A 12,500-nucleotide genomic window follows, 5' to 3' on the forward strand; every position below is an offset into this window, starting at 1 on the left:
CAGTTTACAGCTCTTTCCGGAATATGAATTCCAAAAGCCGATCACAGTACATAAACACATTTTCGGCTGCAAACTGGAAAGTTCTTCCAATGTCACAGAAAAAGCAGCATAAATAGTCAAAATGTGGAGGTTGCCAAGCTCATTATTTCGCCATCCATACTCTCTTTCCTAATGGAGATACTGTTAGGCCTCGAGAAATTGTGCAAGATATAGTTGGTAAAAGTGGTTTGAAGGCACAAAGTAAACTTAAACCAAACAAAACAGCCATACAATCTGCTGTCAAACACATTTACTCCAAACTGAATGGCCCATTTGAACGAATTTTTAACGTAAGCTTTGCTGAAGCACAAACGAAAGTAAGGGAACTTAACCTTCAGAAAAAAAAAAGATGGAATGGAAAAAAAAACGTGAACGTCGAGAGAAAGCTCTCCAAGAGAAAAATCAAATTCAGGATCAGTTGGCTGAGAGAGGCTGTGATGTGATGCTGGGAACAAGGCAGTCGTTCACCCAGAGGTTGAGACAAAGGCAATCTCTCCACTTTGAATCATCCACAGAGGCATCACTGAGGGCTCAGAAACGTAAGAACCAGGAAAAGCTTAGAGAAAGAAAACCCGAGCGCCATTCACCATCACCAGCTTCAGTCCACTTTGAGAGGGGAAACCTCCTACAAGAAGTACAAAATATGGAAGATGGTGAAAAGGTGAGTGTATTTGTTCAAATAACAGTATCTAACTTTCCCTAGGCAAAAGCATCAGATTCAAGGGCACACCTATGGGAGGCTTGGGGTGAGAGGGTTGCAGCCAACCCCACCCTTTTCCCTGCATACACACATTTATGTGCATGCATACAGATACCCTACCCCTGTGAGAAGTTCAAAGATGCTTTATTTCTACAACCTACACTATAATAATTTTCTCATGAAAAATACCTTGAGGGCCCTCAAAAGCTAATAACTTTAGAAGTTCGTATTCACAACCCCCTCCCCAATTTCACCTGAGCATTCCACATGGCATGGTTTAAAAGTTCTATTATCATATTGTTGGGCCTCAAAAAATAAAAACAGGAAGGATTATATTTATAAGTTTTTTTTTTCCATAGATCAATTATTCAGACCTGCAAGGCGACATGGTCTTGGAGATATCAAAAAAACTGGGATTGTCAAAGAGTACCTGATAGAACAGGGGGTGAACCTGCAGCGCTATCAGCAGTTCCACAAAAGGCCAGCAAAGCCAAGACGAAGGCTAAATAAAATGCTTGGAGGGGATATCACTGTTCCAACACCTAGAGCAAACAGAGAAATCAAAGAAACACTCAAGGTAAGTCACCCATTTTTAAACACAAAGATCATTCAATAAGATATGTATAAAAAGTCACTACCATTACCAAAATTGAAGATTTAAAAAAAAAAAATTAAATTCAGCGTACAGTCATGTACTAAGAGAAGCCCCTCTCCCCAGAGAATTAAGTTTCTACCAAATATAAGTTATTTATGTTTAAGTTTGTTTTCTCGTTTATTTTAGGTCAAACGTGAGGCAGTTTGGTGAGTTGTTGGTGCCCAAGCAGTACAGGAAACTAATCCTAAACAGTGATGGCACTTTAAAGGAAGTATTTTTCACAGTTTTTGGAAGGAAAATACCTTTAGCAGAAATCAGAAAAAGGGAACTGGAGAGGTGTGAACAGCTTGGGATAGTGACAGGACATAACATACCAACCAGGAGTATGAGCAAATGAGCGATGAGCAGATAAGAGAACGGCTGAAAGTGTTAGGGGATGATGAGAACCATCTGGGAGACACTCCAGAGCAGAGAAAGGAACGGCTGATGAGGTTTGAGAGAACCAGACACTTGATGGTATGGGGGGATGGTTCAATATTGAACCATGGCCACCTCCTATATCTCATTCAGTGTGTGTATGATCCAGCCTTTTTTTTAAACAGCTGCAGAAATGAAAGACAAGGGATATGGTGTCATTGATGTTCCCACACTAGTTGAAAAGCCCCAAATATACATCCTTGCGAAGTGCTGTGGAAAAGAAGTCGAGCAGTTGGGTTACATTGAGACAAGACACCAATGTTTGGATGAGCTGCAAAACAACCTGCTGACAAGTAAGGGATGCCTAGTGACAGATATCATGCTCTTCTTCCATAGCGATGGGCCAGAGCAGCAATTTGGAAGTGGTGAGCAACTGGGAGGCAACAATGGCTGAAGTGGCTGTAGCGGAGAATCACGCAGATATCGTGACCTTACATACTGCTTAAGGTCCTCACATCTATCCCTAGCAGATTGCATTAAAATAGTTCGGGCTGGACCAGCTGGGAGAAAGAAAAGAAATGTAGGAATCATGCCCCTCCAAAACATGACTGTGGCAGAGCTGAGAGCAGAATGTTTAGCAAGAGGATTGAATGATGAAGGATTAAAGAAAGATCTGCAGCAGAACCTTAAGGAACAGCTGAAGGGACTGTACAGAGAGTACCTGCATTGCTGATCAATGAGCAGGATAAGAGCATGGAAGATATCAACTTAGGTACAGAATCTTTAACAAATAAATTTTTTTTTGTTACCAGCATTTAATTTATATGTAATAATGAATTAAAAGGGTTAACATAAGTAACAATTTCATGTTACTGTGGTACACAGCCATGCATTCATTTAAAATTAATAAAGCCATACATATTAACTTAATAAGAAATTCCCATCTTGCTTAAGAGCATGAAATTGAATCACTAAAAATACAAATACTATAAATACTCGACAGAATTGAAGATAGCCAATCTCTTATTTGTTTTTATTATTGCTGTGTTTTTAGGCATGTATGAAGTCCTGCCTACAGAGCCATTGCACGACATCAAAGAACACATTTCTAATGTTGTCACTGAAATAGTTGCTCACCTTCCTGATGAAGAAGGTATTATGTGTAAAAGCAGTCGAGTTAGTGGCAGGAACAAAAGACCAACTTCGTGGCTCAGACTACCGAATTTTATCTTCTTGTGCTGAAAGTATTTCTCACTCGTTCGCTTCGCTCACTCGTGAGAGATACTTGCAGCACTCTAAGATAAAAGTCGTATCCCCGCACGGCCATGTAATATCCTCTATTTATCATATTGTTCTTGCAGCTGATCTCGCACAGTTATGAAACATGCTTTTAGCCAGATTTAGATTTAAGAAAAATTTAGAGTACCCAAGAAATTATGTTTCGTATGAAACATAAGGTTAATTTACAATGTGCTTGTACAGTTTAATAGAATGATGTGATACATTTAAATAAATTCAAAAATTTGTGAATCACCAGGGCCATCCGATACTGCCATTTCCCACTGAAAGAATGACACTAACCTGTGGCTACTCTAGTCCTAATTCCTAAGCCCCATTTAAAAGTTAGAGACATCTCTCATTGGTCTTAGTCTTCACAAATAAGGTAGCCATGTAAGAAAATCAGGTACTTACATTGAGCATGGTCAGGTTATAAAATCTGTTGATGTTGATTGTCCACTTGTAAATGGGTGTATTGTTTTGACTGTTTAATGTGCAGGATTTTTGAGTGATAATCTGGATACCTTGACAGAAATATACAGGATTCTTTAAGCAACACCAGAGGAGTGCTGCCCAAGAAGCATCCTGAGACTTCACAATCAGACCTTTCTCCATGCCATTGCATGTGAAGAAGTCATTGGGAAGCCTCAGATCCTCTCAGAGAAAGAGTTTTATGGGCGATACCTACACTCTTTGGTTGTACATGCTCTTATCCAACATCGTATTATCTGCTGCAGGTCAACCAATACTGAAAAACAAGACCGTAACTTCAATACACTTTCAAGCATCTCTACATCAACATCAAGTAGAAGACGTGGGGCGCGTTTCTCGAAAGTCCCGAAACTTTACGGGTTTTTTTTCGGGTGTCACAATTCCCTTTTTATCTCAAGAACGGAGAGGATTTAAGTCGTCAAACTTCACAGTTATTTTTCTTTTTGTGACCTTGAGATCATGTTAAAAGATCGGCTTTCCACAACAAGCGGTTGACAGTTTCACAAATGGCTTTTCGGGCCCGAAAAGTTTTCGTGACTTTTGAGAAACGGGCCCCTGGAGAAATAATAACCCCTGGCATCATAAGGATGCAAGCAGAGGTGAAGGCAGAGGACAATAACCAAAGAGACACATTAAAAGAGCAACAGTCCAGACTTGGAAAGTTAGCACACTGCTTGCCTCCCGCACAGAACACCATAATCCCACACAGAGTGATCCTGAAGTATCCACATACGTACCAAGCACACCTGGAAAAAATTGCAGACTTCCTCCTCTGTGGTGAAGGAACTTGGTGGAGGCATGTTCTGAGTGGCGTTGAATTTTTTTATGTCAGTAGACCAGTTGAAGCTCAACCAGGAGCTGACACTCTCCCACCTTTACACCATTTTCGCAATCACACACTGAAGTCAGAAGCCATATACTTGCAAGAAGAGTGTGTGGTATCAGCAGGGGTTAAAATACCCCATCATACTATCAGAGTGTTTGATGAAAGTAGTAACCTCAACCAAATCATTCACACTGGCTTCTTACAAGAAGATGCTGATGATGTTGACAAAATGATCATGATGATTGTAATGAAATTGAAAGCGGAAGCAAAGATTATGCAGAAGAAGATAGTCATGATGAAGAAGAGGAAACTTTAGTTGCTGTTGAACAAGTGGGGGAATGCCTTTTGGACCAGGATGATCAGAAGTTGGAAGAGCAGTTAAAAGAGGAAGCTATGAAAGAGGATAGCACCGAGGACAGGACAGCACAGCTTAAAGAGCCTCCAACAGCAGTAGCCCATGAGACCAACCACTGTCGTGAAGGACAAAAGTTGTCCACATCGTCCTTGTCCTCTGCTTTGGCTAAGAATGTAGCAAAAATCATAGGTGAGACAAAAGGTGTAAGGAAACTTGATAAGTACAGAAACAAGCTCCGAAACAGCCCCAATATTAAGGTTCTTCAGAAAGACTACAAAACACATTTAGCTCATGTGCAGACACAAGTCCTTGGAAAGCACTCGCAAGTAGCAAAGAGTTTCAAAGAATGGGAAAAACAGTTCACATCAACAAACGATTGCTTAGAGCCAACTGTGGATGACATTGAAAAGGATGAGAAAGGCTACAACTTGTACGAGATGCTACGACTTTGTAGGCAACTGCTTAAACACTGGAACATAACTGTACACTTATGAGCCAATATGGTGAGGACCACGCTAAGTATTTGTTTTTATCACAGGAATACATGTTCGTGTGTGGAAAAAAAAATCAATCAACAATGAACCAATAAAATAATTTCAATTTCTTGGAAGTCCCTGAGACATCATTGTAAGCTCTCCCACTTTCATTTTATTCACCTTTGTATTTTTTGTGTTCAGTTTTATATGCTTGGTCCAAATTATTTCCTTTTTTTAAAATCATCAACATACATTAAAAACAAGGGTAAATAGCGATATTTCTTGTTTACAAACATTGACGTTACCTTTCTTTTGATATTCAAATTTGCCAACCAGGGAACAAAAGAAGTCATTTTTCAGCAGCCAGTTAGGTTCTGGTTGGCATATTAATAACAATGGGTGACGTCACGAGAAACATCGCTATATGATATAAACTAAGGATAAAGTTGAACCACAACACATTCACTTTCATGTTCACTCGTTGTAAATAGTTTTAATTAGTTATAATAGTCACGAGTCTCTAATAATTAGAGACTCGTGACCATTATAACTAACTAAAAGTATTTACAACGTGTCCAGTCCAATGTAAAGCTATAAAGCGATTGTAAAGTCTCACCAATTTTAAATCCTTATGTAAGATATTAGCTGTCTTGTTTAAAAATCGTCCCCTTTTCAAATGATTGTCCCTCAAACATTTTAAATATGTAACCCCTTTGTAGAAGCACGTTAACAGGACAACTGAACTGGCTATAATACTTCAAAAAATGCAACTACAGAATACAGGGCCACCTTTGAAGGCCTCCCTCTCTCAAGTGGCTCGTCGGCTCGTCAGTCACGCTCAGTGATAAAAGAACGAGAAAGGGATATATAAGAGAGTGGCTCGCCGGCTCGGCAGTGACCTTAGTGCCTTAAGAACGTGGTAGATATATAAGAGAGTGGTTCGGTTGCTCGCCGGCTCGGTAGTGGTTTTAGTGCCTAAAGAACGAGGTAGATATATAAGAGAGTGGCTCGGCGGCTCGCCGGCTTGGTAGTGGTTTTAGTGCCTTAAGAATGAGGTAGATATATTAGATAGTGACTCGGCGGCTCGCCGGCTCGGCAGTGGTTTTAGTACCTTAAGAACGAGGTGGATATATAAGAGAGTGGCTCAGTGGCTCGCCGGCTCGACAGTGGTTTTAGTGCCTTAAGAACGAGGTAGATATATAAGAGCGTGGCTCGGTAGCTCGCCGGCTCGGCAGTGGTTTTAATACCTTAATAACGAGGTAGATATATAAGAGCGTGGCTCGGTGGCTCGCCGGCTCGACAGTGGTTTTAGTGCCTTAAGAACGAGGTAGATATATAAGAGCGTGGCTCGGTAGCTCGCCGGCTCGGCAGTGGTTTTAGTGCCTTAAGAACGAGGTAGATATATAAGAGAATGGCTTGGCAGCTCGCCGGCTTGGTAGTGGTTTTAGTCTCTTAAGAACGAGGTGGATATATAAGAGAGTGGCTCAGCGGCTCGCCGGCTTGGTAGTGGTTTTAGTGCCTAAAGAACGAGGTAGATATATAAGAGAGTGACTCGGCGGCTCGCCGGCTCGGCAGTGGTTTTAGTGCCTTAAGAACGAGGTAGATATATAAGAGCGTGGCTCGGTGGCTCGCCGGCTCGGCAGTTGAATGGCTCGACGGCTCATAAAAAGTGCACTTAACGAAACCGTAAAATGAAAGCTAAGAGTGCTTCGACCTAATCACTGAGACTAGCGCTTAGCTTAGGCTTAATCAGTAAACGAGTGCTATATTCTTTAGACGATCTCATAAAAAGTGTAGTTAACCAAACCGTAAATTGAAAGCTAAAATTTTAAAAGAGTGCTTCGACCTAATCACTCAAACAAGCGCTTAGGCATAATCAGTAAACGAGTGCTATATTCTTCAGACGATCTCATAAAAAGTGTATTTACCAAACCGTAAATTGAAAGCTAAAATTTTAAAAGAGTGCTTCGACGTAATCACTGAAACGAGATGCTTACTTGAAGCATACACTGGGTTGCCTGTGGTATGTGTTACAGAAAATCAGAAGGCACTGAATTGTGTGGTATTGAACTACAGCATTCCAGTCTCTGAAGAATAACAAATCAAAGAGAAGCGAGAAACATTGGCTTCTGGGCTGACATGTTGATAATTTTCAAGTTCCCTTACAACTTCTTTTCACCACAAGTTTAGGCGTGCCCTCTGAGCACGTGACAGCATTGTAATACTAAAATTCACTGAAGTTTTACTCTGTCCGGCGGGGTTAGTACCTTGATGGGAGACCAAAACAATATACCCCTCATAAAACAGAAGCACAACGCTAACGCTAACAAATGCGAACTCAGGAAGGTACAGATTTTGTTAGCTTGCTTTATGCAAATCAAATATTGATGCAAAAGTAAATAACTATTGATACACAGTTTTTAGGAAGAGCAGAAGGAAGTTTCCGGGACGGTCGATCGAGAATAAAATATTTACGACATGAAAACAACATTAATTTTGAACCGTGAATATAGAATATAAAAGTTACGATCAGCGACAAACATTTTGGGAAATTTTTGCTACGTTCAAATAAATCGCAAAATCGAAAGTGACATGGCCGGAATTCAGCGGGCGCCGTGATTAAGTTACCGCGTCATGTTTACTTGGCAAACAGTGAAGCATCTGTGTCAAATTATGGCAAGATACCGGGTTTTTGTAAGTTTCTTTTTCTGTCAAGTGTTATAAAGTTTGACAATTAAATGAGCGAAGTCAAAACAAAGATCACAATCGCCCAACTCTTAATCAAGGTTGATCATTTGTTTATGCAAAGTCAAAATTTAGTCTCCAAGACACGTACGACGTAATAGGTAAGGTAATTCCATAATTCCATAATTCCATAACCACCAGGTAATTCCATAATTTTGGAAATAGCAGCTACTTTATTATTCATCGGCGTCATAATTTTTCACTGATTTTGGGGCTCATTTTGTTGAAACTCAAGCAAGCTTCCAACAGGCCTGTGAACCATTCTTGCTTACAGAGCAATACTAAAAAAATTCTCCCACATCACATTTCAACCTTAAGCTCGAAAATTCAATACACAACATGATATTATAATTCACAAAGGCAGAAAATACCACAGAATCCTTTTCTAGCGAAAAATTTATTGAAACAAACAACATATTTGCTCTTAGAGGCGAAAACCTCTTCCTATTTCATCGCGTGCGTGAGGACAAGAAACTCAATCGTGTCAAATATGCGCAATATTACAACAAACAAAATTTCAGGATCAAAACGTTTCCATGAAGAACCTTTTCCTTGAACAATGAAGCACAAAATAGACGACAAGCTTTCTTTCAAATAATTCTTGGCTGTCGCATTTCCAATCACGCTTTTACTGAAGACTGTGCAGAGTTGATCACAGATCCACGTAAGGTGTTCGATTCGTTCTCTGTCTTCGTTGAACCCATAAGTTACCAGACAATTTTCCGTTTGGTTTCAGTGTTCTACATAACAGCACACTTGGTAAAATATTACTGAATATTTGAAATGCAGCTCACTTTGATTTCGGCTCGACAGGCGACAGATTGTTGTCGAAGTCCATTACTCGTCTCTTTTAAGATTCCACCGCCTGTCTTGTTCAGTATCCAATTGACTTTCCATTATTGAGCTTCATAAGGGTATATTTTGTTCAAAGATCCACTAAAACGCCATCCGCATTACATGACTTTCGACGCCATTGCCAGTTAAGTTTATCGTGCTACTGTGTCCACCAGAGAAAATCTACGCATTACCGCTGTCTATCCTATGAAAATACGAGAAGAAGGCTCTATGCACAAAGATACCACTTAGCAGGGGAGTGACAGGCAAGACTTTTACCGACATTCTTTTTGACTGGCGAGCCGTCGAGCCGTTCTATGCAAAATGTAACCGTAAGTGGCCCTGTATTCTGTAGTTATGCCTATTTGGAGCAAAAATATGTTAAATAAAAGGTATGCTCAAGACTTACGCTTACCACGCTTCTGAAGTCCTCCCAAAATACATTACGAACGTTCGCAAAAATAGTAAAATGCAGCTCCACTTTAGCCCAGGTAGATTTTTAACCTCGTAAAGAAGCAAACTGTATTTTCAGAGACCAATATATCCCCAGGTGATCTGGTGACGTAGTTTGGAGGACTGGGAAGAAAAGTTTTAACGCCGTATCCCACAACCGCACGCGGCTTTAGGCTTTGTTTCCAAACTCCCTGCAGTATTTCCATCACCAAAACACAACAGATCATTCCGTGTCTACCACATTTTCTGTTAATAAATGAACATTCAGGAGGAAACCACGGAGATCTATCCTCGCCTCTGCCATGTTGAATTCGAAAATAAGGCCGCGCGCAGTTGTGGGATACGGCGTTAACATTTTTCTCCCCAGTCCTCCGAATTACGTCACCAGGGCCCGGTTGTTCAAAAGCCGATTAACGCTAATCCCAGATTAAAAATTAACCAAGGAGTTTATTTCTCTACTCCCAAGTGCTGTTCAACGCTGATATTTGGCAAAACTTTACATTAGAAGAACTCAATCTTGAAAAAAGAAAACATAAGCAAAAGAAACTTTCACCAAAAAGTTACTTGTAACAAAAGTTTATTCTAATCCTGGATTAAGTTAATCGGCTTTCGAACAACCGGACCCGGATCACCTGGCCTGAACGTCGCTTTTAGATGCCAACTCGCTCTGAAAAATGTCATGGCAACCGCACATTCACGCTCTCTTTGCGCATGCTTCTCAATGAGTGTTGAATCTGTAGATCCCAGATTTCCTCCATCGGAACGTAATGTTAACAACGGCACTGGAAACTAATATGTTAACCATATTTGGACATAGTTGCCTGTTATGGACAGACGTGGGATAGAGATAGCTAGAGGGCGCGAAATGCAAAACATTACCGCGTACTTCAAATGAAAACTATCATGACCGAATACGAAGAAAATAATCAGTGAAAGGTTCCAGCAATTCTGCTTTTTTACAAAAAAGATCAACTCTTCTAATTGAAAAGAGCAGACCCTGCTTTCTGCATTTATTTTTCATAGAACAACATGCAAATTTCTTACCTTTTTTGTTAATGCTAGTCGATCAGGTGAAAAGTTAAAAAAAGGTACCCTTTTAGAGAAAAAAAGGCGGGTATTTTAAGCTTTCGAGTGAAAATATTTTGACGTCAATATTGTCCACTTTTCATGCATTTCTCACTTTACCAAACAAAACTTTAAAGCGCGAAAAAGGTACTTTTTTGCGGTTTAGAAGGGAACCTATCAAAAGAGCAAAAAAGGTACCTTTTTTTGCGCTTACAAGCAATCTCATCAAAAGCGAGAAAAAGGAACCTTTAAATATAAATGACGCTTCAATTAAAACCCTACTAATTGACAGATGTCAACCGTTGGCACCTCCAACGAACGATACACGGACGTTTTTAGGGGACTCTAGGTCCCGTTTGTACAATCAAATTTCGCAGTCCCGAATCAAATTAAACCGAGCAAAACCCATCCTGGACTCCCCTAGAAATATCTGTATGGGAGGTTATTCCTCAGTGGCCCCGGCTATTTCACAGAAATGGCTCGGACGCACAATATTACAATTATCGCGTCGTGCATTATTGGCATATTGTCCGACCTACGTACGTACGTACCTACAAGCCGAAGTAAAGCCATTAACTGGAAATGCCACAATCCCTTTGAGACCCCCTTACTTACACTGCAGTGAGCCTGAAAAGCTTTTATTTCCCCTTCTTAGGGCTTTTTACGTTAATTATGCTAGCATTTTTTGGAGCATTTTAGTGGAATCTTCCGAAAAATGTATTATCTTCTTTTTTTTCAGAGAAAATGAAAATGAAAACTTTTAAAGAGAAAATGAACACTTAAAGTCGATATTTAAAAAAGAAAAAAAAAATTCAAATGCTACCCTAAGACAACCGTTTATAATAAGGGATTATCGGTTGTTGTATTAAAATCATTAACTTGTATATGTTGCAGTATATTTTTTATTTCAGTTAATTTTTGGTTTTCCTTTGTTTCAAATTCATTAGCATAACATTACCATACCCAAAAACAATGGAAAAACAAAAATTAACTGAAATAAAGTAATTAACTGCAACATATACGTTGTTGTTATACCACTTAATATGTTTTCGTTAGCGTAAAAATTGATAAAAAAGACTCTGTATAATGAGTATTATCGAGCATTTTGGTGGCTTTTTATGGGAAGAAGCGAGCACTGGAAAAAATGGAGTATTATTGATTAAGGTGGAACACTTTAGTGCGAAAACAAAAGCATAATAGGGCCGTTTATACGGGAGAAAATAAGCCGCGGCTAACTCTGGCCACGGCTTACGTAAGCCGCGAACACCCCGTATAAATGGTACAAAATCTACGTTCACGGCTTCCTCAAGCCGCGGCTTATCCTGGTCGGGGAGTTTATACTCGTATAGACCGAATGCATAAATGGAGGCCAAAAATGTATTCTTTTGTTTATGTGCTAATTAGACTCACTAGCCTTGCTCTCAAGCAACATTTCTTTTGTATTGTGTACAGGCCAGGATAAGCCGCCATTTGTGCATTCGGTCTATAAATAGTTCCTTTCGCGGCTTACGTAAGCCGCAGCTTATTTTCTCTCGTATAAACGGCCCTATGTCTCTTGTCTCTTGACCAATGGGTCAGTCAATTCAAGCAAAACAAATGGCGATAAACGGTTGACATCTGTCAATCAGTAGAATTTGAAACGGCTTTCAAATATAGTTTGAAAACGCCGTTTATTTTTAAAGGTTCCTTGAACATCGCTTCCAACCGCAAAAAAGATACCTTTTTTGCTCTTTTGAAGAGATCGCCTCAAACTGAAAAAAAGGTACTTCTTTCGCGCTTTAAAGTTTTGTTTTGTAAAGTGAGAAATGCATGAAAAGTGGACAATATTGACGTCAAAATATTTTCACTTGAAAGCTTAAAATACCCGCCTTTTTTTCTCTAAAAAGGTACCTTTTTTAACTTTTCACCTGATCGACTAGCATTAACAAAAAAGGTAAATATTTTGCATGTTGTTCTATGAAAAATAAATGCAGAAAGTCAATTTTTCTGCTCTTTTCAAGTAGAAGAGTTGATCTTTTTCTAGAAAAGTAGAATTGCCGGAACGTTTCTCTGATTGAAAATGTCATTGAAGCAATGTTTTGTCACGCTACGGGACTGCCCCAGTCTGAAGCAGATCGTGCGAGTGATTCACTTGCTGAAGGTTGGCAAAACAAGGTTCAGATTGTGCAAACCGGACATCAACCAGTTACCTCGCAAAAGGAAATTTAGAAGGAATACAATCGAGG

At 39.8% G+C, this 12,500-nt stretch overlaps 1 protein-coding gene across 1 annotated transcript in view; it reads left to right on the forward strand.

Moving 5' to 3' along the window:
* LOC137993558 (tetratricopeptide repeat protein 28-like) overlaps positions 1–12,500 on the forward strand; it is a 115,949-nt gene that overhangs the window by 86,785 nt on the left and 16,664 nt on the right. The window lies entirely within an intron of this gene.

The sequence above is a fragment of the Montipora foliosa genome, chromosome 2 (assembly GCF_036669935.1).
Source record: "Montipora foliosa isolate CH-2021 chromosome 2, ASM3666993v2, whole genome shotgun sequence".
NCBI classification, from domain to species: Eukaryota; Metazoa; Cnidaria; class Anthozoa; order Scleractinia; family Acroporidae; genus Montipora; species Montipora foliosa.